The sequence below is a fragment of the Leptodactylus fuscus genome, chromosome 6 (genome assembly GCF_031893055.1).
Source record: "Leptodactylus fuscus isolate aLepFus1 chromosome 6, aLepFus1.hap2, whole genome shotgun sequence".
Classification (NCBI taxonomy): Eukaryota; Metazoa; Chordata; class Amphibia; order Anura; family Leptodactylidae; genus Leptodactylus; species Leptodactylus fuscus.
In genome coordinates this window covers 112,948,750-112,975,482 of record NC_134270.1, presented here as the reverse complement: position 1 = coordinate 112,975,482, position 26,733 = coordinate 112,948,750, and the positions used below count along the sequence as shown (strand labels likewise).

The window sequence follows — 26,733 nt, the reverse complement described above, 5'->3', positions numbered from 1 at the left end:
AATGAGCTATAAATAGAGGCTCCGCTGACCTGCACAATATCCCTGGAAAGAAAGTGATCCGAGGCTTGACGTCTGTGAAGTGTCTTCAAAAGGATCTGATAGTGTTAGGCCATATTCACACTAACATGAAAAACAACTGTTACTTGGCTGTTTTCAAAACACATTGAGGAGATTTATTAAAGGGTGTCCATGATCTGAAGCAACTGGTGGGATGGCCAGGGAAGGTATAAAATAAAAATACTCACTGTACCCAGTTTTATTTTTTTTAGTTAATTTTTATACCTTACCTGGTCACCCTTCTAGTTGCTTCAGATCATGGACAATCCCTTTAATTGCTCACCCCACTTTTGTGGAGTAAAAAGTTCGTAAACCTGGCCACTTTAAGAGAAAAAGGCTTCTGCCAGAAAACTTGCGTAAGTGTCTGAAATCTATGCCAGCTGTGAGCTCTGTGCAAGTGCATAGCCTGGCCGTGAAAACGTCTAAGTCCTGGTTGCGAAATGCCCTTTTATTTAATTTTTTTAAACTGCCTAAGGGTTGGTTCACATCTGCGTTGGTATTCCGTCCGGGGGAGTCCACATGGACTTCCCCCCCCAACGGAATACCAAACGCAATTGCAAGCGCTGTGCAGTAAGAGCACACGGATCCCCATAGACTATAATGGGGCCCGTGTGTTGCCGCCAGATCTCCGCACAGAACATGTACACAGGAATGTAGTTCACAATCTATTTTCCTCTCTGCATGATTCGTGCGGGCAGCACATGGCAAGCACACAGACCCCATTATAGTCTATGGGGATCTGTGTGCTTTTACTGCACAGCGCTTGCAATTGTATTTGGTATTCTATTTGGGGGGTCCCATTCTATTTGGGGGGTCCCCATGTGGACTCCCCTGGACGAAATACCAACGCAGATGTGAACCAGGCATAACCCTACAAGTTTAATAATACCAACCATCTACAGGGGAAAACTAATGTCACGTGTCTTGCCAATGGGTAGACACTGTTAATAAGCTAAATTACTATCATCTGTCATATTATCCAACTATGCTCTTTTTTGTTGCTTGTTTTGTTTATTTTCCACATTGCAAATAATTATAAGTATTTCTAATCACAACATGTATAAGTGTCAAACAGTACCAGATCCAGTGCAACAGAATAGGTATGTACAAACAGCAAAGCAAAACCGTAACACATGAAAAAAAAGGTACATTAGATTTGTCACTGGAGCTGCATCAGAGTTTGGGGCTTCTCTTGTTTAAAGGGATTGGCCACTTTCAGACCAATACGGAGAGACTGATGTTATTTTTAACATACAAAGGTAAATCCGGCCACTCTCCGATAAAATTTAACTTTTATTTATATCACATCATAAAATGACAAAAAAATGATGTATGAAAAAAGACAGTCCATCTAAATCCCCTTAAAAACCGCAGACGCGTTTCGGAACATGCGTTCCTTCCTCAGAGCGTATATACAATGAAATAACCTGTCTATATAAAGGTTTCCCACAAACCAACTTTCCAATCATCAAAAGTAATTAAAATCACCTAAACCGTGGGTAAATTTTCTTTTTTCATGGACACACCCTTAAAGTTGCTATCGCAAGGTTAATTCCTACTTAATAATATGCATTCATTTGTTATAAAAATAAATATCTTAAATTACCCTCTAAGGACAAATCCTTATACTAATATCATTATTTGCATACATTAGACTGTTATTTTTATATATCACCTATACAATAGATACTAGCTAAGATTTTAAATCGCAACATGTATATCAAAACATCAAAGCATTTCATCAATTCACAGGTATTAACAAACTTCAAGCTTCATAGATTCTATATTAGTCACCATTGTCTTTTATATCCCACTAACAACTCAATTCACATTACATGCGTTATTTTTAGTTGTTGTTATCTACTAAATTACACTCAACAACTCAATTCACATTACCTGCGTTATTTTTAGTTGTTATTATCTACTAGATTACACTTAACACTTCTTTTTCTCTCAATATGATATAAACATTGTGCGTAAATTTCTCCTCATTATTTACTTTTACCTTAAACATTTAGAAATTTTATCAAATTATATGTTATATTTTGTTATTATATTCAGCCTAGCATTACGAATACTATATATTTCTAGCTTCCTTACCGTTGTTGTCCTAGAGGCCTTGCTTCATTCACCATGTTTACTTCCCCTCTATCGTTCTGGTTGTCCGGTCACGTGTCACAGATCCTCCAATGATGGAAGCTACACACATAAAGCTCCTCCTCTCATTCAATAGTTTATATTTCAACATAGAGGACTACTCTTCTTTGTTTATTCTAAGTCACGTGACCAGAAGCAACCAATAGGAGACTTTTATAGTCATGTCAGACTATTAAACTGATACACTCCCAAAAATGACCAGAGAACATCACGGAACCACCTAGTAATCACTCACTACTATAAACATATTATATAAGATCTAAGTTATTTCCAATACCTTCCTTCTCTCATACGGATTAATTTTAACCCCTTTGCCTAATATATATAACTTAAATTTGTTTTGATGTTCATACCTAAGGGGGCCCTGCAATTAAATTGCAGGATCCAAAATGCCTCCCTTTGGAGTAATCTTTTTTGCCAGTTACCTCCTCTATTCGGTCTTTCTATTTTCTCAATACCAACAAATTCCATAGATGTTAAATTGGACTTATGTACTGACGAAAAGTGTCTGGAGATCCCTGACATATGTTCAGTCGGGAATTTTTTACTATCAGCGATATGTTCCGCTATGCGGACCTTAAGTGGTCTTGTTGTGCAACCTTTATTTCTTATTTAAATCATAATTGTGGGAAACCTTTATATAGACAGGTTATTTCATTGTATATACGCTCTGAGGAAGGAACGCATGTTCCGAAACGCGTCTGCGGTTTTTAAGGGGATTTAGATGGACTGTCTTTTTTCATACATCATTTTTTTGTCATTTTATGATGTGATATAAATAAAAGTTAAATTTTATCGGAGAGTGGCCGGATTTACCTTTGTATGTTAAGACTGTCTTCACACTCGAGGAATAGAGTGTGACGTGCACCCCGAAGCAATCTTTCAATAAAGCCAACAAAGCCGACCAAAAGGACTACAACTGGGTGAGCTAAAACCTTTTCTATATGATGTTATTTTTGCTTAAGAAAGTTATACAATTTTCCAATATACTTTCTGTATCAATTCCTTTGCTTGTGGTCATTCATTCTGCTTACGCGTATTGAATAAATATCAGTTCATAGTCATGTGATATATGCTGGTCCATGGTCATGTGATGATATACAGGTGCACAGCTTGGTACCAGACAAAGATCTGAATAAGGTGCTCTGACTAATCACATGATAATGGACCCTATATCACATGACCATGGTCAGGGTTTTATCCACTAGAGGTAAGCAGAATGAATGACAGCAAGCAGAGATCTAGAGAACTGCGAGGAATTGATACAGAAAGTATATTGGAAAATTGTATAACTTTTTAATATACAAACCATAACATTTATCTCTCAATATTGGTCTTAAAGTGGACAACCCCTTTAAACCAGAGACTCCACACCTTGTCACGTTTATTAGGACAGCCTCAGCAGTTGTATATCCATTTACATTCGGTATGATTGTATCATCAGCTTTTGTCAGCCATCCATTGAATAGCAATTCTCTTACATGCTAAGAAAAAATACTCAGTTGCATGTTTACCACTATGTATTAACCTTTACCGTAGGTGAATAATGGCAGCAGATTTGAGGACGGGAGAGAGATTTCTGATATCCTGGAGGATTGCCTACGACGGATACAGTTATAGTAAACTCTCCGCTGTGACAAGCTTTAGATCTGTGTGGCTTTTGAGCCTCTGGTTGCTGTCATTCATTCACTGACAGCAAGAAGGAATCATGAAAATGTTGAAAGACTAGAAACACAAAATTCTCAACAGGGTTGTACAGGATTAGAGAAACATGGCTGTTTTCCTTCGCAAATAATGATATACTTATCTACAGGTTGTGTCTCGTGTTACAGCTCAGTTCCATCAAAGCGAATTGTCCTGCTCTGCAGTGCTATACCCAGTCTTGTGGAAAAGTTTTTTGGAATAAAGGAGTTTTTTATTCTATTCCTACACAACACCTTGAGGCTAAGGCCCCACACGAAAAACCGCGGCAGCAATGCATCGCGGTTCTTCCCGCAGCGCTTTAATCTGAAAGTTTGCAGAGTTTTCCTCCACAGACTTTATGTTACAATTATCTGTGGGGAAACTGACAGCGTTTCCGTAGATATATTTGACATGCTGTGATTTCCAAAACTGTGCCAGTGTTGGAAATCGCGGCATATCCACATTGCAGTTTTTCCCGCAAAGTGGACATGGTATTCACTAGAACCCCATCCACATTGCACTTACTGTAAAATGCGATTTTGCCCGCGCCGTTTTCGTCTCGTGGGGTCCCGTTCACACTGAGGAATCTGTAGTGGATTTGGGGGCGCATTCCGCCTCCAAATCAGCGGCAGATTCTGCCTCCCATCATTTTTAATAGGAGGTAAGGATTGCAGAATTCCTCTTAATTTCTAGTCCATTTTAGGCTCCGTTCCCACGGAGTAACACGCCGGTCATTTACACACGTAAACACATGTCCAAGCGAGGTGCTTCAAAACAGATCTCATTGACTTCAATGGGTGCCGGCTTACGCGTGCTACACATTGAAATCAATAGGTTATTAAGCCTCCCATTGATTTCTGTGGGATCGGTGCCTTATTTAGGGTCAGTGCACACTGAGTATTTTGACGCTGAATCCGCCTCAAAATCTGCCTCCAAAAAAAGAGTTATATCGGGAGGCTTTTTTTTGGAGGCTTATTTTGAAGCGGATGCCGTGTCAAAATCCTCGTCAAAAAACTCTGTGTAAACTGACTCTAATCACGTCACTGTTTTGAAAATCTCAGCATGTCAATTATACCTACAGTAACGCCACCGGTTTCCCCATAGGTATAATTATAATAGAAAATCCGCAGAGGAAACCTCTGCAAACTTTGTTTAAGGCTGAGTTCACACAAAGTTATTTGGTCAGGAATCTCAAAATCTGATTTTGAGGCGGATTCCTGACCAAATCCCTGACCAAAAAACTGTGTGAACCTAAAGCGCTGCAGGAAGAACCACGATGTGTTGCCGCTGCAGGTTTTCCCACGGTGCTTTTTGGCTGTGGGACGTCCCATGGGGCCTTCGCCTAACTTAGTATATCAACCCCGCCCTGAAGACAGATTGGGTCATCTAAAAAAACAGGGTTTTTTTTTCCCTTGTGAATTATTGCCTCCATTTCTGAGATATCGTTGTCTTTTTGAATATGGGAATGAGCTCGCCGGCGCTATGAGGATATTGCCATTGCTTGAATGCGGCAAGTGACAATGCCCTCATTGCTCCAAAGAGCTCATTTCCATATTGACAAAAGCAGCTATATCTTGGCAATGGGGTTTTACAAGGTATAAAGACCGGTTAGGGTCACCTGTATCAGTCTGTGGGCTGGGTTAGATATGCTGGGTTCTAGTCACAGACTCCCTTTAAGTCATTTTTTTTCCAGTCTAACATGTCAGCAATGTGCTACTTCTGGAAAACTTTAGAGCACTGTTGTGTTTAACCCTCTGGTTTTTGGAACTTGATCTATTTTCTTACGTAGTAGAGACTACTGATAAGTCCTTTGTCCCTCCCTGGGGAAATCTTCCAGCTGTCTATTCTGCTCACTTGCTTCCTCTTATTCGGGGGTGTGGGAAGCAGGTGGATTAGCACTGACTCATTTTACTACAGCCCATGTGCAGGATAGAGGTTAGCTCAAATTATTTAAAGGGGCATGAAATGGATATCCTTCCTGTTTCAATAGAGCATTGTCATCTTATCCAGCAGTCAAAATGTGGATTGTGTAACATTCATCCCGATGTGAATCAATATGGGTAAAACAACAAGTGGGGATTTTTTTATTTTTTTTTGCTGACCCCAGGGGGTTCTCTACGATCAGCCTGTAAATGTGCTAAAACCCACAAGAACCAACTGGATTGTGGAAACTTGGCAAAAGCAAAATGCTGAATAGTTGCCCTAAAATGGGGCAGGCCCGGTGGGTGAGTTTGCAGCACAGGTTTGCTATCATTGTAGGTCTACTTTAGCTTCATGGTGCATTCACACTACTAGATGTTTTTGAGTTTTGTCTGTATGTTTCATGATAAAAGCAGGAATACATCCAAGCAGGAGGAATATTTAACACATCATTGTATCCCAATACATTGGCAGAGATTTACTAAGAAAATGCATCAAATTTCTGGCATAATTTATACCATAACATGTCACATTTAAGACCCTTTTCAGACACTTTTATGACTTGTATGATAAACTGTTATGGCTCTGTGGGAACGAGGCAGGACATAACATGTGAACCATGTGCCAAAAACTGCAAAACTTTTGGCTTTTTTTTTTTTTTGTCTTAAAAAGCCAATTGATGATTGTTCTGAAGTTAGACGAAGGGCGCACAGCTTGTTTCCTGCATTGCTATTCTGTGTTGCCGCAACCATCTCTGGAGCCATTATAGCTAGGACTCCTCTCTGCTCAGTACTCCATAGGATAAGATTGTTGTGTATTAATATGTCTCTCCACTAAAATGTATGGGGGATCTGAAAAGCTTGGCTATTTCCAAACCTGTCATAAACTATCATGTAGAAAGCCACGCTTGCACATCCTCACCTTAAGGCCGTATGCCTGTCACTGGCTGTGATTGAACGGCACAGGAGGCACATGGATGTCGTCTGGGTGCCAACCGTGGCCATGTTTGGAGACAGTGAGCACGGTCAAACGGATAGGAATAGGACCTGTCCTGAGTTTTTCTCACTGCTCACGGCCCTGGAGCGTAGATGGGGCCATAGAAACCTATGGGTCAGTGTGATAACTGTAAAAAGACTATGCACATGGTTGTGTGCATGAGGGTCAATTCCTTTTCTCTGCAGTATATAGTATATAGCATTATCTGTATAAGTGTAAGTTCTAGAAATATCACAGATATTTATGACATGTACTTTTAATATGGCTGAGTATGGGAATAGCAAATAAGATTTTATTGCAGCCCTTTGTACCATGTAACAATGTAGCTCTAGGCCCACTTTGTGCACCTATGAACTAGACAGCTCAGCTCTGCCGTGATGTCTATGTTGACCAGCTCTGTAGGCCCATGCGGCGCACAATCCTAAAGGACTCTTTAGGATTTGGAAATCAGGAGGGAACTAGAATCACCGATCCACTAAGGCTATCTATTGTTTATACCTATTTATCATAGTGACTGACTTGTAAACTGCTTGCTATGTACACGCTGTATTGACCAGGATAATACATTATACCTTAGGGTATGATCACACATGTCTGGTATTTACTACTGTCTGCAGCACAAATCCAAAGCTGACATGCAGTTTGTGCTGCGGATCTGTAGTAAGGTTATTTCCATTGTGGGGTGAATATGCCACCTCTTCCGTGTGTCGTGTTTTGTTTTTCAGTGTGTTGTTTTTGTTTTTTTTTCCTCTGTTGCATATGTGCAGGTTACAAAACCATAGTAATCAGATATGGTGATGTATTTGGTGCAGGATCTGCACTGTCAAATCCCAAATATGTGTACAGCCCCCTAGGTACGTCACTGTTGAGGTACATGGAGTTTCTTTTTATTCATTTTTGGGGGCCCTCCCCGGTCATTCTAATAAACTAATTGAATCTCTATGAAATTGGTCCTTATTAGACAATATCTGATGTGAGACATTTAAGTCTTTGTGCTACACTTTGGAGTATGTTGAGGCTATTTACAAATAAATGTTGCAGCAATGATTGTGGGGTAGATGGGGAGGGAACTATGAATGTCCCCTAGAAGGGATACTGTTGAATCTTGACCTTCATAGTTGACGGTGTGTGACAGAAGTCATAGTCTGTGCATTGTACACACAGAATAGCAGAGTTGTATTGCAGGATTCCCCTGCATTGCCCGAGGCGCTTGCTGTATAATTTGCTCAGGATCCATCTAATCCCCCAAATCGCAAGCATGAAAGGCACAATAAAGGTTCCTGGAAATGCAGGGGTGAAGTGTGGTGACAATACAAAGCTGTTTGTACACGCAGGAGGGATCCTTTGTGTGGATGGCTGAGTAAGTGGATGGGTGACATCACTGAGTCTAGTATTGGATTACAGCAGACATGGGAACCACCCACTGCAGCCCCAGTATCCAGCAGTATGAGGCTGACTGCCTGGACGCTGGCACCCTGGACACTTCCCTACTGATCCATCCAAGTTCACTGTGCCTGGGGGGGATCCAGCTCTCTGTAAGTACCCCGCCATACTTTATATAAGCTGGGGCAATCTAAGTGCCCTGTCCTGGTGGCATGTACACTTATGTGTCCCCTTTAAATACTTCTTATGCTCTGAAGTCACTTGTGTATTTTATATCTCACTGGTAACTAAAAGGTTAATTGTATGCTTTGCAAATTCCATATGTTTAATGCTTCCTGATGTTGAGTGGGCTTGCTGGATCTTGTAGTTCTATCATTACTGTTGTCTGGGGGTCCCTAGGCTTTTTACGTTTTATATGCCTACAAGGTAATTCATCTTACAGTAAATTCAGGTTTAACTCTTTCCTGGAAGCTTTGGAACCTGCAGTGCTCCAGCTATATGGCAGGGTCTGCTGAAACTTCTAGTTCCACAGGTGCAGTAATATGCTGTTACATATTCCACTTTTTCACTACATATTGTATATCCATATGGTAACACATTGTGGGATAACACTTTCTAAAAGCACTGACAACCTGTAGCTCAGCATCTGTTGGCAGAGCCTGCTGGCACCTGTAATCCCACCACCGCCATAGTGCCAGGGATTACTTCTCTGCTCTTCTGTCAGTATGGCCGTGTACTTTCTAAAATAACTGCATCTGGCAGCTCTGTAGATCCAGAAAAAGTAGTTAAAAGACTGCCATTTATTATTAATGTCATGTCTATTAGCACATTGGAAACCGCCTCCATTTATCATTCAGATGTAGCAGAGCTGAGTTTGTCTTTTACCACAACTCTTGGTAATGCCATAATGTCAATTCTGGACCTTATTGGAAGACCTGAGGAAGCTGTCTTGATGTGACGTAGATGACACTTTCAGTTCTGCTACATATGTATGCAGGGGAGATATTATGCTACCGATGAGTGTGGAAATGTGACATTTACTCCTAGGAAACTCCTCCAATCTGCAGTGAATTTAGTTTTGTGACCTTTTGGCAGCCAGGGGCGTCTCTGCTAAAGTTTACGCTGGCTGATGCTTCTGTGTATACAAGTTCATGGAACTGACGCTGGTGGTGGTAAAAATGTCAAATTTACCATAGATTAAAATTTTAATAGACAAAGATCCCCTCAGAGACTTAGTTTTAGGGTCCTGATTAGAAGTTTCATAGACCACAATAAGTGATAAGTGGGCTATGATGGCCCGTTCCTAGGCAGCTTGGTCTTTGGCTCAACGCATTTACTCAGCCCCAAGTCAAGTTTTTTTGTGTTGGATTGAACTAAATAAAATTGTACCCCCCCCCCCCCCTCACGTATGTAGAAATCTTTTAAATGAACCCTATAAGCTTTTATTGTACGTAATTCCATGTGTAGATGACGGTGGAGTCTACAAGATGGCCACCTGCTGTGACTTAAGATATGACCCTGTCACATACACGTTGGAACTCTACTATACTTATGTTAACAAAACTGGTTCCTATTATACAGCTTGAGCGGAGATCTTTAACCTCAACATGTAGAATTTTTGGGGATAGGTTACATGTACACCTTGTGAGTGGTTTTCCTGGAGTAATGGGATATGTTGTAATTTACACATTAGATGTTTTACTATAGGATTCCACTTGTGAATATTAATGGTGCACATTGGTTATTTTTCTATGCAAACTTGCAACAGAAATTGTCACAAGTGTTGCTTTTACGCTGCCCTTGCCACTTTTTGTGAAAGGGATGTAGCGAGTTGCATAACCTATTGCATCCTCTGGCACGGAAGAATTTATCAAGACTAGCGCACTAAACCTTTGTTCTAATAAATCCACTCCACTAACTTTCACATTTCCACCAGTATGAGTTTAGGAAGTGTAATGTTCTATCTACTGGATTTAGGTTTGTAGACCATTCATGTACTAAGCTTTATTGGAGCGCTACATACGGCGGCATAACAAGTTACCTGGGGCCCCACTTTACCATGACCGCCATAAGAGGCAAGTTCAGAACTTGAAAAGTGTTTGAATATTTTGTTGCCTTTACACACAGGGATAAGACACACAGTGATTTTACACTACCAATAATGCCCACTGCTTTAGTGTTCATAGAAAAAAATGTAAGATTGTGCCATAAATAATGTAATATAAAGTACCAGCTGTAATACCCAGGCAAACAGATTTATACATTGTCTATGTAAACTGAGCCATGCAATATGGCCTCTACTGTATAGATGTGAAACAAATAGGTAAAACATATCTATATACATTCTATTAAAGAACAACTCTTATTGCTTGTTTGCTGCAGATGAGACATCTGAGTAAGATCTAGAAGTTGAATTTACCTGTTGCTATTTATGGCTCATGCTCAATTCACACAAGGTCCAAGATATTTCTCCATGTTTTCAGTTGGCCATGCACGTTATCTTTGTCAGCTAAAATGCCTATTTCTGAAAAAAGAAGTGTTTGGCACAATTGGTTACTTTTGACCAGACGGGTTCACACGGTTTTTTGGACCGGATATTGAGAAGGAGGCCGGCCCAGAATCCAGTCTAAAAAAAACGGCTAGCCGCGACTGGATGCCGGTGCAGTACATGCATTGCATTGGCATCTAGTTGCGGCATTTTGCTCCGGATTAGGCCCAAATGAATGGGCCTAGTCAGGAGCAGGTGTCGCGCCGCGGATGTCCGCAGCTGGATCGGCTGTGGAATCTGCCTCAAGAAAGGGCAGATCGCTTCTATTTTCCGCAAACAGGAACAAACTGCCTGCGGAAAAAGGAACCCATTGAATTCAATGGGAGGCGTCTCTTTGAGTCGGATTTTACCCTTTGTTGCTCTTCTCCTGATCAGACACTCAAGGTGTTATGACTGATAGTGGGATTGTTTGTATGATTAATCCCATCATAGATTGGACATCCACATTATGACCATCCCAAAATGTGTATGGCCAGCTTTATGCTCACATCAGAATCTCCACCAGAACTGTTTTGGCTAGTGCTTCATGGTAAGGTTTTGGTGTATTTGCTGGTTGGATCCGTGAATTAGTGCAATTTCTGTATTATTAAAGTTATTTAATGCTGTGAATACCAGGATCATGAGACGTGAGATGAGCTATGCCCCCCCTTCCCAAGTCACTGAAGTCTGGAGGGCAGCCAGCATTTAACTATCTACTGCTTCACATACAAGTTGCCGTGAAATAAGATGTTTAGGAGAAGCATTGTCACGGTTGGGCTTGCTGGTTTTAGATGATGACATTTGTGGAGACCCTACTTTGTTTGGGCCTTACAGTACTTGGGCAGTGTTACCCGTCCTTAATACTTCGCTGCCTATATGATCCACACTTGATTTTGTCTTCTGGATCAGAAAGAGCATCCTGAGGCCTCCTGTCCACAGGGAAATGGGGTGCGGACAATATAGTCTGTATATCTTCTGAACAACCTAAACCCAGTTGAGACCTGGAATCCTATCCAAGCCTCATCCTGATCTATAATGCTGGGAGTTTGAAACTTCCAAAAGATAAAGTGTCATCTGTTAATGCAAGTGCCCAGCAAAGGGGAGGAGAGGGGTCTTTGGGACTTTCTGTTGGGTCATGGCCTTTTCGCACTTTACTGTGCTTTTTCAAGCCTGTGTATGAAGAGGGAAATGCTGACCGCCACTTTTAGGGCTTCTCCTAGTGTCCTCACCCTGGTGATAACATAAACGGCCATCTGCACGGACATAATTTTTTGATGCCGGATAGATCTGCTGTTCCTGTGTATACAGTGTGGGACATGGACTTTCTTGGACAATATTACAATGCATGTAGTTCAATGTTTGTTTGTTTTTTTGTTTTCTTCTGTGACCAGATATGGCATCACAGCATATACTATCAATGTCATGTTAAAGTTTGCTGCTTCAGTACACATTCAGTCCAGGTGGCTTCATCAGGCACTTGGCTTGGCATACACAAGTGACTGTCATTTACCCACCTGTGCCTGTATGATGCCAGACCACACTGCTAACATGTGATCTGTGCCTAGACATTGCATTTAAAGGGGCTCTATCAGCAAAATTTTGCTGTATGAGCCCCTCCATATGCGTGAATAGCCTTTAAAAAGGCTATTCAGGCACCGCTAATCTTATTTTAAACCCCGTCCCGTTTTAAAATAAAACTATAAAGACATATTTGTAAATCATACCTGAACGTGCACGATCCGACGTCATCTTCTGGCACCTCTTCTTTCTTCTTGCAGCGGACACCCTCTGGTCCTCGCTCTTCCACGCCTTCAGCGTCCTCTTCTCCCAGCGTGATGGCTTCAAATCCCCCACCTGCGTAGTAGTGCTTCCGTCCAGAACGCTTCGGCGCTATTTTTAGCAATGGCAGTACACTCGTGAAGTTGTAAGGGGAACTGGGCATCCTGAGCGCCGAAGCCTGCGCAGTAGCACTCCGGAGGGAAGCACTAGTACGCAGGCGCGGGATTTGAAGCCATCACGCCGGAAGAAGAGGACGCTGAAGGCGTGGAAGAGCAAGGACCAGAGGGTGTCGCTGCAAGAAGATAGAAGAGGTGGCGTGACAGAAGATGACGTCGAATTGTGCACGACCGCCCACCGTGCATGTTCAGGTATGATTTACATATATGTTTTAATAGTTTGAATTTAAAACGGGGCGGGGGTTTAAAATAAGATTAGCGGTGCCTGAATAGCCTTTTTAAAGGCTATTCATGCATATGTGGGGCTCATACAGCAAAATTTTGCTGATAGAGCCCCTTTAATGTATTGTACATATAGTCTATAGTAAATGTGACTGTGTCTCAGTGGTCCCGAGACTGTTTCTAGTCGCCATATGGGTTGGAATGATTGTTTTGTAGACATATAATAATATCAGGCTGTTGCCATTGGAGTGTTTGCTTGCTTGACTCATTTCAGTTGTTAGTATTGTTTTTATATGTGTTTTTTTTAATTATACCTTTGTCTGTGATGACGATACTCTAATTATATTTTTACAACTATCGTCACATTAAAATGGGTTTATATATTAACTTTTACCACATCAATCGTATAACTATGTTTCACAATATTTACTGTGACTGTGGACTGGCATGGCAGTAGATTTATTTTTTAGTTTTAGGTGCTGGTTGGCCTATAGCATGTGTGATGGAGGTAATTACCCAGGGACCCCATTTTCAGTGTTCTGTGTTGCCTCCCATTGACAACAATGGGAGCCAGATATAGTTGTGTGAACATACCCTTGCACACTACGATTTATGGGCTATCTTAAAGGGGTCATCCAGTTTCAGACTAGTATTAAGAGACAATTTGTTGTTTGTATAATGAAACGTACTACAGATTTTTAAATATATTTTCTGTATCAATTCCTCAGGACTTTATAGATCTCTGCTTGCTGTCATCCACTGGCAGGAAGCAGAATGAATAAAAATCAGTCCACGGAACTTGGCATGTACCTTGGAACGTTTGTTGTCTAGCAAAAACCATACTTACGCCAAGTTTCGATCCCAGTGGTCTCTCTGGATTTCGTATGTGGAGTCTAATAAGGGTGTTCTTTCTCCTCGGCCTCCGGCCGCCCCCATGGGGACCCCTTGATTTCTATTTACCTACTATGTTGTTACCCCAGGTGGCTTTATCTTCTTTTATTTTATTCTATTTTGTTTTTGGATGTATTTTGTGTTTCCTTGGTACCATATTCAGGTATGTGGTTTTGTTGTTTATGTTATTGTTTGGTTTTTTGGTTTTTTTTCTTCGTCCCTTGCTGTTCCTATCCCGTCTCCCCTATTTCTCTTTCTTGTTTCTTTCCTGCTCCCTTTTGGTTGTTTTCCCCCTTTCATCCCTTTCTTGTCTTCTCGTAGAATTGGTGTCTTTGTAGCGTTTGTGCATCTGGTCCTTTGGTCTTTGTATGTCTGGTCCTGTTTGTGTCATTCTTGTTTTTTGATTGCAGCCCGACGTCCCAGCTTACGATTCCTAAAGTATTATTTGGACTTACCGTATATACTCGAGTATAAGCCGAATTTTTCAGCCCAGTTTTTGTGCTGAAAAAGCCCCCCTCGGCTTATACTCGAGTCAGCAAAAAAAAAAAAAAAAAAATTTTTTTTTTTTTTTTTAGGAGGGTGAGGGGGGTTTATGACCAGCCACAATATCAATGTATAGAATCTCCCATAAAATAGTGCAAAAACAATAAATAAAAGTTCTTAATCCCTCCTTTCCCTAGAATACATACAAAAGTAGAAAATGACTGTGAAGCACATACACATTAGGTATCCCTGTGTCGGACAGTGCCCTGTCTACTGAATATAGGGTATCTGCAGTGCTCCTGTTCCATCGGGAAGGGGTTAATAGGAGCACTGCAGATACCCTATATTCAGCCAGACTGAATTGCAAGTGGGGGAAGAAAAAAACAGTCCTCAAGCTCAGGGAAGGGGCAGATAGACAACCAAAATACCCCCTCCCCTTCCCCAGCATCTACTGCACCCAAAAACTCCGACCATTTTAATTTTTGAAATTTTCCAGTAGATGCTGCATTTCCCCCCTAGGCTTATACTCGAGTCAATAAGTTTTCCCAGTTTTTTATGGTAAAATTAGGGGGGTCGGCTTATATTCGGGTCGGCTTATACTCGAGTATATACGGTATGCCGATTCTTCTTTTGTTTGTAGTTGCTTTTTTTTATTCTATTGTAAAAGCTTTCTTCTTTTCAATAAAAATCATATTTAAAATAAAATAAAAATCAGTCCATGGTCATGTGATGAACACACAGTACACACAGTCACAGCACAGTAATCAGTCATCTGCCCGGTAATGAGCTGTGCACTTGTGTATCATCATGTGACCCTGGATCATATATCACATGACCATGGATTGTATATCACATGATCATGGACTCCTCTGGGAGTAAACAGAATGAATGACAACAAGTAGAGATCTAGAAAAGAACAGTTACAAATGGATTACTCAGAACCTGAAACTTGTCAGAAATGTGAACATAGTCTAAAGTATAATGAATTTGGAAGTGTTTTATGGCTATTCTGTTCATTATTTCATGCTACATTTTAAAAAAAATAAATAATTTTTAAATAAATTGGGAGGTCGACCCATACGTGCTGTACCTGGAGGCCCCCCACCCCAATAGTATCTTGGCTGTAGAATCAGCACAAAAAAAAAAAACCTCTCTATAATGCTCAGTTTGCATGAATGTTCTGTATTTCAAGGAGGGTTTTCTTTGGAATTTTGAGCGTTTTACACCATAAGTCAGTGTCCGGTATACTACATTATATGGTTTAGGAGCCCCAAATATAAACTTTTCTGCCTTTTTTCTCTTTCCCTCTCTCTATATTGCCCTGTCTTCTCTTAGAGCACATTTTAGTTTTCACCCAACAAAACTAGATATGAAAAAGTCTTTAACCCTTGGCAAGAATATACTCAGATTCCTAACATAATTAATATGGATTTTGGGACACAGCCATAAAAGTATGGAGGAAATGGTGACAACCCCCCCCTTTCCCACGCCAGTGATGTGTCATCAGTTATGTGGTCACACTTCTCTGCTCCGGCTCAGATCTACTTGCTGAGTGATCTATCACATACATTCTGATGACAGGAGGTGTCACTGAGGACAATGCTCCAGCTTACATCAGCAGTCATACAGTGTGCTTGTCCTGCAGCCATGTCTTGTACTATTGTATTCAGTGGGCAGTTTAAATGTCTGTTATATCATAAGGTTACTATACTCTTAGTACTAGGCCATGAGACTTTGTATATTTTATTGCTGGCCCATAACTCTATATACTGCTAAGATAGTTAAAAAAAAAAAAAATAGGAGCTTCATTGGTACATAAAAGTACTCATCTTCTGCATGTGGAGGTGGCACATGAAGGGGTTTCCGGGTTCAAAAGCTTGATGGCCATATCAGATTAGTGGGGGCAGTCGTGGATTATCTGGTCTCAGCAGCTGACACTCAGAAAATGCAGTACTAAGCTGACCTTAGACATAAAGGTTCTTTTATACAAGTATTATTTAATGTCCTCCTGACTTCATTGTCTTTAATTTAATTCATAAGAGGTGTCTTCCCAAAAAAAAAAAAAAAAGTCTTAAGGGCTGACTCAGATGTCGGGAAATGAAGTGGAGTCCACCTCTTTGTTTCCCATCCCTTCAGGTCAGTCAAAGCAGGGACGCGTTGATCAGCCCAAGATGATTCAGTAAAGTGTCTTATGTGGAATTCCTGGCAAGATTGACCAGAACCCTTCATTTTTCATTCTCCTGCTACAAGTCGCTTCCTTCCATTTAAAACAATGGGAGGCAGATTCAGCGCGGAATTCGCTGCTGATTTTTGAGGCAAAATCTGCATCAAATTCCTCCTCGTGAACATACCCTTGTAGAAACTGGTATAGACCCCATAAAATGTTACTGGCCATAAATAGAAGTGTGGCAGGTTATCTGTACTGTCATACATTATGAAGGTGTATAATCTAGGTAAGCTGCTACTAATTTGAAGCTTTCTAGATCATGCCAAGATTGTAACGTATTTATAATAAAGCCTGAGAAGATGTTGTACGCCATTACTATATGACAACCCATTAATATTGTGCCAGCAAATTGAAGAATCACAAAGTGTCTACACAATGATATCTTACGGTAATAACTCTCCGGTTGCAGAATGTACTGTTATCAATTATGGCTGGATATAATATCCATTAGGATACGTCGATGATGGCATTACTGATGCCCAGCACAGCACTGTGTGCCAATACTTATGCTAATTTACAGTACATTGGTCATAACTAAAAGTAAAATGTAACATTATAGGTCAATAATATGATCCCATACAAAAATGTAGAGAAGCGCAGTTGAGGACCATAACAAGGTAATATTCCCATGTTGTCTCTGACAGGATTATCGCTGTCTAAAGTAAGGCTACATTCACATGGCTGTGGTAAAATGGCATGGAAGGCACATGGATGACATCCGTGTTCATCCACTGACACTTTAACTTCATTTAGGGGCTTCAGAACTGAAAGGTATAGGAGCCATCTTGAATTTTTTTGGGGTCCACAGTCCCATACCCATGATAATAAACAGCCCTGTGTATGGGGCCATAGAGACAAATCGGTCTAGTCATGAAAAACATGGCTAACATACTGTTAAATATTCTGTATTGTGATGAAACTTGTGACCACGTGTTGTGAGGCCTTCTCATGATAGGAGGAGTCAGCTTGTTATGGAAACATGTAGAGTTTAATTAATATCTTGAAGAGAAACACAGGAACAGGGAAAATGTCCAAAATAACAGAAATATCAGTCAATGTCTCAATAGCTTACATCTTCAGAGAAGTTAGATTTCTTCATCTGGATATCTTGTAGTTACAGCTTGGTTCATGCTTGTCATCTGGTGGATGTACTTGGACTGGTCACGACGTCCTCCATGATGACCACCTGCCAGGACCACCCACCCTGGTCTTCCCAAAGAGAACCCAGACATGTGTATTTCTTACTCATTTATATTCATGAGAGGGGGTGTTACCTTCCATCTTGTTGCTATGTAAGGAGATTTCTAAAATGATGTACTCTAACCGCACCCATGTTCCCAAAATATAGAAGTGTGATGTCAGTAGAGTTTAACTCTTTGTGTGCTAGATATAATTGTAAATTTCATAATATTTAACAGTTTCACCGTAATACAGAATATTTAACACATACTGACACAGCGCACAGTCACATGCATAAAGCTTTCATTTGTCAGTACAACCTGTTTATAGATTTATTTTTTTTAGCAATTAGTTATGTTGTTTTTTTTTGTTTTTTTTTTTAAATTAACGTGTATCTACTTTCAAAATTCTAGTGGTTGCCCTTGGAAACAGTCATTTAGCACATGCTGCTGTCAGACATGTGACCTAACCGTTTAACTCATATGAAACTTGTAAAATTGTCAATTTAGCTTTAGACCGGGTGAAGAACTAACCGCTATGGAGGAAGATTTATGAAGAGTGGCATCTTCACCAACAGTCTTCATATCTCCTATGCCAGGAGAGGATGTGCCTGATGTATTAAGAGACCGATGCCACCTCCATATATCCTGGCCATGCACCAGCTATAAAATCTACATCAGCTCATAGCTCCTGTACATGTTGGGCATCATTTGCGCCAATGATAATTCTAGCAGGGCTAGTAGATCTTTCAGGAAAGTGGCGAGGGTGGCTAAAAATATCACTTGTGACAATTTTTGTTGCAATTGGTGTCTAAAAAGTGTAGTAAATGTGTGACAATAGGAATAATCCATGCACACTATCAGAATCAGAAAATCATTATTATGGTAGTTGGCGCTAAAAGAATTCTGGTATTCTAAGTAGGTCACGTCTTTTGCTTCGTCTTGAGGTAGCGGCACCAGATCTGTCTGGCAGCTCCTTATCTTTTTCCCCTACATTGTAATAACTGTCTGCAGATGAAACTCTCTTCTGGTTAACCACAAGCCAGATATTAAAGGAAAACTCCACTTTTACAAAACTTATAGACAAAATTTCACATCATAATTTTCATAAATGGTTATTATTATTGGCTTCCTTTTTCTTATAGCGCTGGTATATTTTACAGCTGGGCAATGAGGGGGTTAACCCCACACCAGCTGCTCAGAAGATGAACAGCTGCTCCAGCAAAGCATCATGGGAGGTCACATTTTATCAAATTACCATAACACTTGCCAGCAGATGTTTTCACCACAATTGTCGCAGGCGCTTACGACATTAACCAACATGTGAACAGCTGAAAGTTATTTCCACTAATATCTATCTATGTGTAGTCAAATATCACTGTGTTATAGGCTGTGTCATATTTCTTACCCATTACACTAGAGACAGCCATTTTGTTGGCTGGGAACCAGTAGGTCACTGTGGCACAAAATGACACCGAGCCCAAGGAATAAACATAGCAACAAGTTGGGTAACTATTTTCACTTCCTTGGCCTAGAAAAATGAAAGCTGACATAGCAAAATGGTTGTCCTTAACAACTGTTCACATCTGCAGTGTTCTTTATAGACTTTTATTTGTTTACAAAATGGCTGCCGCCTTTGCAGGAAGGTGGTAGTCATATGTTAAAGGGACTGTCTCAAACCATACGCCCTATTCAAATTTATGGATGTCAACTACCTCATACTCTGTGCTCATACCTCCTAACATCCTGGATTCATTGGAACAGTCGTGGTCTTCTGAATACACAGGAGGTGAATACAATGGTTAAGCAGTAGTCGCGATGTAGTCACGTCGCTTACAATAGTAGTATTTCCATAAATCGAGTGATGAGAGAGAGAGAGGGGTGTAACTTGAAACTCTTGGGCCTCAATGCAGAATCTGTAATGGGGCCCCTAGCTACCATGTGCCATTTAGCATACCTCCCAACTTTCAAAGGACAAAGAGGGACAGAATGTGCAGTGTGCATGGTGTACTGTGGCAAATTTAGCTCTACCCACTTCTACTTTGACACCACCCATTCCTATCCATTTCTCTTAGTGCCCCCACACAGTATAATGCTCCTACAGTCATCCTAATATTATATGTCCCCACATAATAATGTACCCCTTCAATTTGTCCCACAGTATAAAGTCCCTTTCCTGTGTATCCACAATATAATGTCCCTCTTCATCTGCCCCCAAAGTTTAACATAAAAAAATTACTGATGCTCACCTCTCCTTGCTCCCCTGCTGCTCTGTAGAAGCCCCTGCTTTTGGAGTCCAGAGGACGCAGATGAGTTGAAGCCAGGACATGCTGACCAAGACAGGACCCAGAATCTGGGACTGTCCTACTGAATCCAGGATGGTTGGGAGGTATGCATTTAGAATAGTAGTATGTGGCAAAGGGACCTTTGGGGCCCACTCAGGTTCCAGTGCTTGGTAGCTACCTCTGCACCCCCTATAGCTACACCCCTGCGTACAGAGTTTGTGCAGTTGTTTATAAGAGATCTCTGCCATGCTTCCGTTTGTATTTCTTGTGAATCGTTTATAAGCCGTTTTTATGGTCTTCTGGGGCCTAGATCCAGTAATGTTGATAGCAATGCTAATAAAAATGTTCTATATATTCCTGGTTATGAGCGTGCACATCAGCAATATATAAACCACATCTCCTAACATCAATGAGTGGATGGAGACTCCTCCTAAAGAGAGAAAAAAAAAGTAATTGAAAGTGTAGTAAAGGGTTATTTATTACCCATAACTTATATCATGTACATCGGTCTGCCTGCCCCCAAAGTGGCTCATAATCCCTCTTTCTTTACTACCTTGACAAATGGTTCAATATCTTGGATTTACAGCTATACCTCAAAGATTTTCTATACCATCTGTATCTCTCAACCGCTTGCTGTTTTTACTTCCATGTTGAGATCATGAATATTGACATTTGGGTTCTTTCTGATTGAAACTGGCCCTTCTAGGGGCAAATGCAAGACCCGTGGCAGTTCCAAACATGCATTTGCCAACATGTTATTCTCTACACAGTGAAGCACTGTCTATCTTGATACATAGAATTCTATAATAGAATAAGTGTAATACATTAGTTCTCAGTTTTATACAATAGTGCTCTGTCCCTGAACGATTCCTTATATAGAGGTGCAAGTTTTGTTTTTGATTTTGGCCAGTACCGAACTCCCTTCATTCCTCTACTCCTCTTTTTAAACTCTCTCTCCTCTTTTTGCTTCTGGTTGACCTGCTCTCTACCATGGTGGGTGTGAGATGGCTTTTCATCAGTAACTTATTGTGATTTCATATCCTTTTGCATTGAGCTACCCAAAAACGTGATGAAATTAGGTTAAATACCCTCCCTAGGGACTTTTCATGTAACATAGATACTTCTATATTGCAGTCTATAGAGAAATCTCCATATAACTATTGAGGCCTGTGAAAAGCAATCTTCAATGTATATATTCTATCAGAGGCCTGGGGTCCAGTAATAGAAAGTAAGGAACCTGGGGGTGGGTCATAGGGGCCTATTAAAGGATTAATGCCGACAAACAGAGCAGACTCTCATCATGGACATTACTATCTGGTCTTTGTTGTACAATGATGAGAAAAAGGGTAACCATGTTTACAACTTTTGACTTTCAGGCTCCATATCTCCCCATCCACTACAACTTTGAATGTGACACTACCATCATTTTATAGACCATCATCTTGGCTATCTCATACATACATTTGACTTGCAACTATTTAGCATATGATTAGTTATGCGGATTCTTGTCATGTAACTGCATTGTTACTGTTTTGTTCCTCCTTTGGTTTTCACCCTACTTGAATCCTTCTGGGCATGCTCTCGATCAGATTCAAGAATGTCTCAACCGAAAACCGATCCCAGGTTTCTTCTATATGTTCCCAATGTTCGTGTACACCGGTCAACTCACTTGGGGTACGAATACAGCTTTTTCTTCAACTCTACCCACAAGTGTTTGTTTGGGTTGTGGTCTGGGGACTGTAGGGCCCGATCCAGCACCTCTACGTCATTGTCATTTAATCATTTGTTTGCTAATCTCGATGTATGCTTGGGGTTGTTGTCCTGCTAAATTCCTATGTCGTCTTTTCATACCCATAGTACTAGAGTGTATGAAATAACTCATCTTGTCGTATACTCATAGCTCAACATTGAGACCACCATTGATCCTGGTCAAGTATTCAATGGCTTTCGCTGTGAAACAACCCCATATAATCAGGCTTCCTCCACCAACTTGATAGTGTTTTCAATTTCTCAATCCGTCACATTCTTTCCCTGGTTTCTTCCAGAATCATTTGCACCCATCAAATTTGACAGATCTTGTGATGAGCCAACTTGTTGATATTTTGTCTGGACGTCCATCTCTTGGCTTTTGAACAACTGGATGGACTTCATTTTGTATTCTTCCAACTACATACCTCCCAACTTTTGAAGAACCGAAAGAGGGACAAAATGTGCGGCGCGCGTAGCGCGCCGCAGCAAATTTAGCCCCACCCACTTTTGTGTTGACTCCGCCCACTCATTAATTTTTCATGTGCCCGCACACAGTATAATCCTCCTACAGTCACCCGTAAATTATATGTCCCCCCTCTATCTCTCCCCCAGTTTCATATACACCCTTCATCTGCCCCCAGTTTCATGTCCCTCTTCCATCTCTGCCCCCAGATTCATGTCCCTCCATCTCTGCCCCCAGATTCATGTCCCCTCCATCTCTGCCCCCAGATTCATGTCCCACATCTCTGCCCCCAGATTCATGTCCCCTCCATCTCTGCCCCCAGATTCATGTCCCCTCCATCTCTGCCCCCAGATTCATGTCCCACATCTCTGCCCCCAGATTCATGTCCCACATCTCTGCCCCCAGATTCATGTCCCACATCTCTGCCCCCAGATTCATGTCCCTCCACCTCTGCCCCCAGATTCATGTCCCCTCCATCTCTGCCCCCAGATTCATGTCCCACATCTCTGCCCCCAGATTCATGTCCCTCCATCTCTGCCCCCAGATTCATGTCCCTCCATCTCTGCCCCCAGATTCATGTCCTCTCCATCTCTGCCCCCAGATTCATGTCCCTCCATCTCTGCCCCCAGATTCATGTCCTCTCCATCTCTGCCCCCAGATTCATGTCCCACATCTCTGCCCCCAGATTCATGTCCCCACATCTCTGCCCCCAGATTCATGTCCCACATCTCTGCCCCCAGATTCATGTCCCTCCATCTCTGCCCCCAGATTCATGTCCCTCCATCTCTGCCCCCAAATTCATGTATCCTTCCCCTAGCTTTTTTTTATCCAAAGCTATCATTTCTATTCCTTCCAACCTGACCCCTGCACTCCATGCACTTATTCAATGAAGCAATACTCTGCACATTCACAGCCTAGACTGGTGGGCACTAAGCAGTCTGTACATGGTGGTACCATGAAGAGGATTAGGTTATACAGTTCTGTATATTCACTGATACCAGCTGGTGACTGGCTCACACATCTTCAATTAAAAGATGGCTGGACCTTTGTATCAAAATAGCCCTCTTACCTCTCGCGTCTCCCTATTTCCTCACAGATTGTAAGCTCTTGTGAGCGAGGCCCTCACTCCTATTGTTTGATACATTATTTCCTTTCCATTGTAATGTCAAATACTGTCTGTTCATGCACTCTGTGCTTTGTAAAGTGCTGTGGAATATGTTGGTTCTCCCTCTTAAATTTGTTCAATATTAAAACATGGTTTGAAAAACGGAATTTTCTGTGACACATTCATTCCCTTTAAGATTTGTATGCACCACACACTTGTTGAAAATTTGGGTATTAGTATGATATTAGATTTGTGCCGCAAATTTACGTCGATCATAGCTTGAGATTCTGTGAGTATCCATTCCATGAGATAGGTTATCTCTTAAGACAATCTAAAGCTGTCTATTTTTGCCTGCAAATCTAGTAGAACGTACTGGTTAGATAACCTGTCTCTGCTTGAGATTGAGCTTGTGTACAGAATGCTGATCACTGCCGTCTCAAGAGCACTTTAAGAGACTGATCCTTACTGGAGCTTGTCAGTTTCTCAGTCTTTGGCAGACACCATCACTTTCCCAGCTTGTAGTTAGATCATCCATTTAGATAACCCTTTTCTCAAGGCAATCTCTATGTGGTAATTTATAGAAAAATGCGTTTGTGCAGTTTCCCAGAGTTGAAAATTTAGGGCAGTTTCACACCTATCTATAAATCAGCACAATAGATTTTGATTCCGTTTTTGGAGCCAAAGCCAGAAATTGATCCAGCAGGAGGGAGAGGTATATTTCTTATTCTGTTTATATCCAGTTCTGACTTTGGCTGGACAAACTGCACCTCCCCCCCCCCCCCCTTCCCCAAGGCTGTGTGTGAGACTATTGAACTAATGCATATACATATATCTATGTAGATATAATGTGCCGCATCCAGAAATTTACCAGAACATTATTGGTTATATAAGGAATTCATTTGTTATGAGGCTGTATAACGTATCAAAGAAGTAAATAAAACTGATGACGGAAATAAAGCTATAAAAACGCAACAATACATGTCATTTTATAGCCAATGTATTTAGAATAGCAATTTATAATTAAAATAAACACATATTTGGGACCCCGTAACTGTATAACTGGTTCTTTTAAATAGTGACATTATAAGGTATGATACATATGTATATTTTCACCCTTAATGGCATTGTCTCCGCAGGCATTGGTGGCTTGATAGGATATACCATTTATGTCCAATTGTACTGATGACCAATGTGACACCTGTCAAGTGCCAGAGTTGCTTGGAAAGCCAGTTTTTCTTTTGTTGCCTCCTCTCACCTTTTTCAAGAGGTGATGGTAGTCTTTGACTATAATGGCTGACTATACCGCCACGTGTAACAAGCTGACGAGGAGGAAGACTGTGGCACAGTGTTTCACAGAATTCAAGGTGCCACAAAAGTCCTCCAGCATTTACACGTTGATGGTGTATGTTGTCTTCTCCTGAGACAAGCCCTTATGGTGTTTTAATATATTGTTCATCTTTTATTGAGCAGTCTTATACGGATATGGCTCTCTATCCTACACTAAATGATGCACAAGTCTGCACTGTTACGGCTGTTTTTCCTTTATGTTCGTCTAGCAATTAGTTATATTGCAGAAAGCCGTAGTCTATTGGGGCAGACGGGGGTTAATAGTGCTAGGCTTTCATCCTTTGTGGCTATGTTGTGCTTCCTTTGGCTGCCGCCATGCAGCATCATAAAGTGGACTGGCACAGACGGATGATAGGAGCTGGCACAGCTACCCGTGTCTGAAGCTCCACAACACTATAATGTGTGAGTAGAAACGGTTTTGGTATTGACGTGTAAGGAGGCTTATGGGATTTCCCCCTGTGCAGCTGATGTCTGTTTTGAGTCATCAGAATTACATGTTAAAAAAAATCGGGTTCTGTCGACCACAGTTATTAACTTCACTCTGTACAGACTAACAGGTTAACCCTCAGAGGAGTGTTTATAGTGTGGGATTTATGGCTGTGTAAGGGCTGGATCTGGAAGACATAGTATCCAGATGCTGTAGCTAAGCATGAATTTTGCCTCAACCCTAGGAGCTATTCACATGTTGAGGTGTAGTGTGTGTGTGTATCTTTGTTTTCTCTTTAGAGAGAGAGAGTGTGTATGTATGTATATGTGTATATATATATATATATATATAATGTGTGTTTTATGAGAATTTAAAATCCTGCTGGTTTCCCTTGGCAACAGACAACACTTAGGCTCATCCTCTGTTGTCAGAGGTGTCTGACAGGGTTTGAACTTTAATACCAGCCATTAGATAAAAGTGGCACTATTTCTGGGGTGGGGGGGACTATTAAGCTCCATTCATTTTTATTTTTTTTTTTTTTTTTATAATTGATAACCCCTCCAAAAATATTGGTGATACCATTGTAATTGATTTAAAAAAAAAAAAAAATTGCAAAAGTTCTACATGGCACCTTTATCTATACTGTAAATTTTTCCCATTTGACAAATATTTGGCGCATGAAGTAAATTGTCAAAAATCCATTACATCATTTTAAACTTGGTCTACTTTGTACAAGAAAATTGCAACATATTCTTTATTTTCTGTTTCATAAATGTGTCGTAAAGTGAGACACTTCTAAACCCTGCCCATTCTGCTGTAATCCCCGCCCATTCTGCGGCACACTTTTCAAGTGTCAAGTCAGTTTGTATTGTTCTGTTCTTTCTGGTGCACACTGTTCATAAATATGTTGCAGATGCTGTACACTAGAGATGAGCGAACAGTGTTCTATCGAACTCATGTTCGATCGGATATTAGGCTGTTCGGCATGTTCGAATCGAATCGAACACCGCGTGGTAAAGTGCGCCATTACTCGATTCCCCTCCCACCTTCCCTGGCGCCTTTTTTGCTCCAATAACAGCGCAGGGTAGGTGGGACAGGAACTACGACACCGGTGACGTTGAAAAAAGTAGGCAAAACCCATTGGCTGCCGAAAACATGTGACCTCTAATTTAAAAGAACAGCGACGCCCAGCTTCGCGTCATTCTGAGCTTGCAATTCACCGAGGACGGAGGTTTCCGTCCAGCTAGCTAGGGCTTAGATTCTGGGTAGGCAGGGACAGGCTAGGATAGGAAGGAGAAGACAACCACAACAGCTCTTGTAAGAGCTAAATTCCAGGGAGAAGCTTGTCAGTGTAACGTGGCACTGACGGGCTCAATCGCCGCAACCCAGCTTTCCCAGGATCCTGAATGGAATACACTGTCAGTGTATTCCCGTATACCCGATATATACCCCGATACCCGTTCCAACGGTGTGCCCCCCCACCTTCACCCCAGAAATACCCTGCAAGTCCCCTAGCAATAGAATTGGGGCTATATACACCCACAATTTTTACTACTGGTATACAGTGCCATTGTCTGACTGGGAATTCAAAGAATATATTGGGAATACAAATACCCTCATTTCTTGCTACTGCCATATAGTGCCAGTGTCTGACTGGGAATTCAAAGAATATATTGGG

General features: G+C 41.2%; 1 protein-coding gene across 2 annotated transcripts in view; it reads left to right on the top strand.

The window, feature by feature from the left end:
* Window positions 1–26,733, top strand: part of PKIG (cAMP-dependent protein kinase inhibitor gamma) — a 91,117-nt gene that overhangs the window by 33,238 nt on the left and 31,146 nt on the right. Inside the window, exon 1 of one of the 2 annotated variants that reach the window (XM_075277071.1) lies at window positions 8,225–8,348. The exons of the other annotated variant lie outside the window; for it this stretch is intronic. The gene's annotated coding sequence lies outside the window, so the exon portion shown is untranslated. Of the gene's footprint in view, window positions 1–8,224; window positions 8,349–26,733 lie in introns of those variants that run through there. 2 annotated transcript variants of the gene reach the window in all.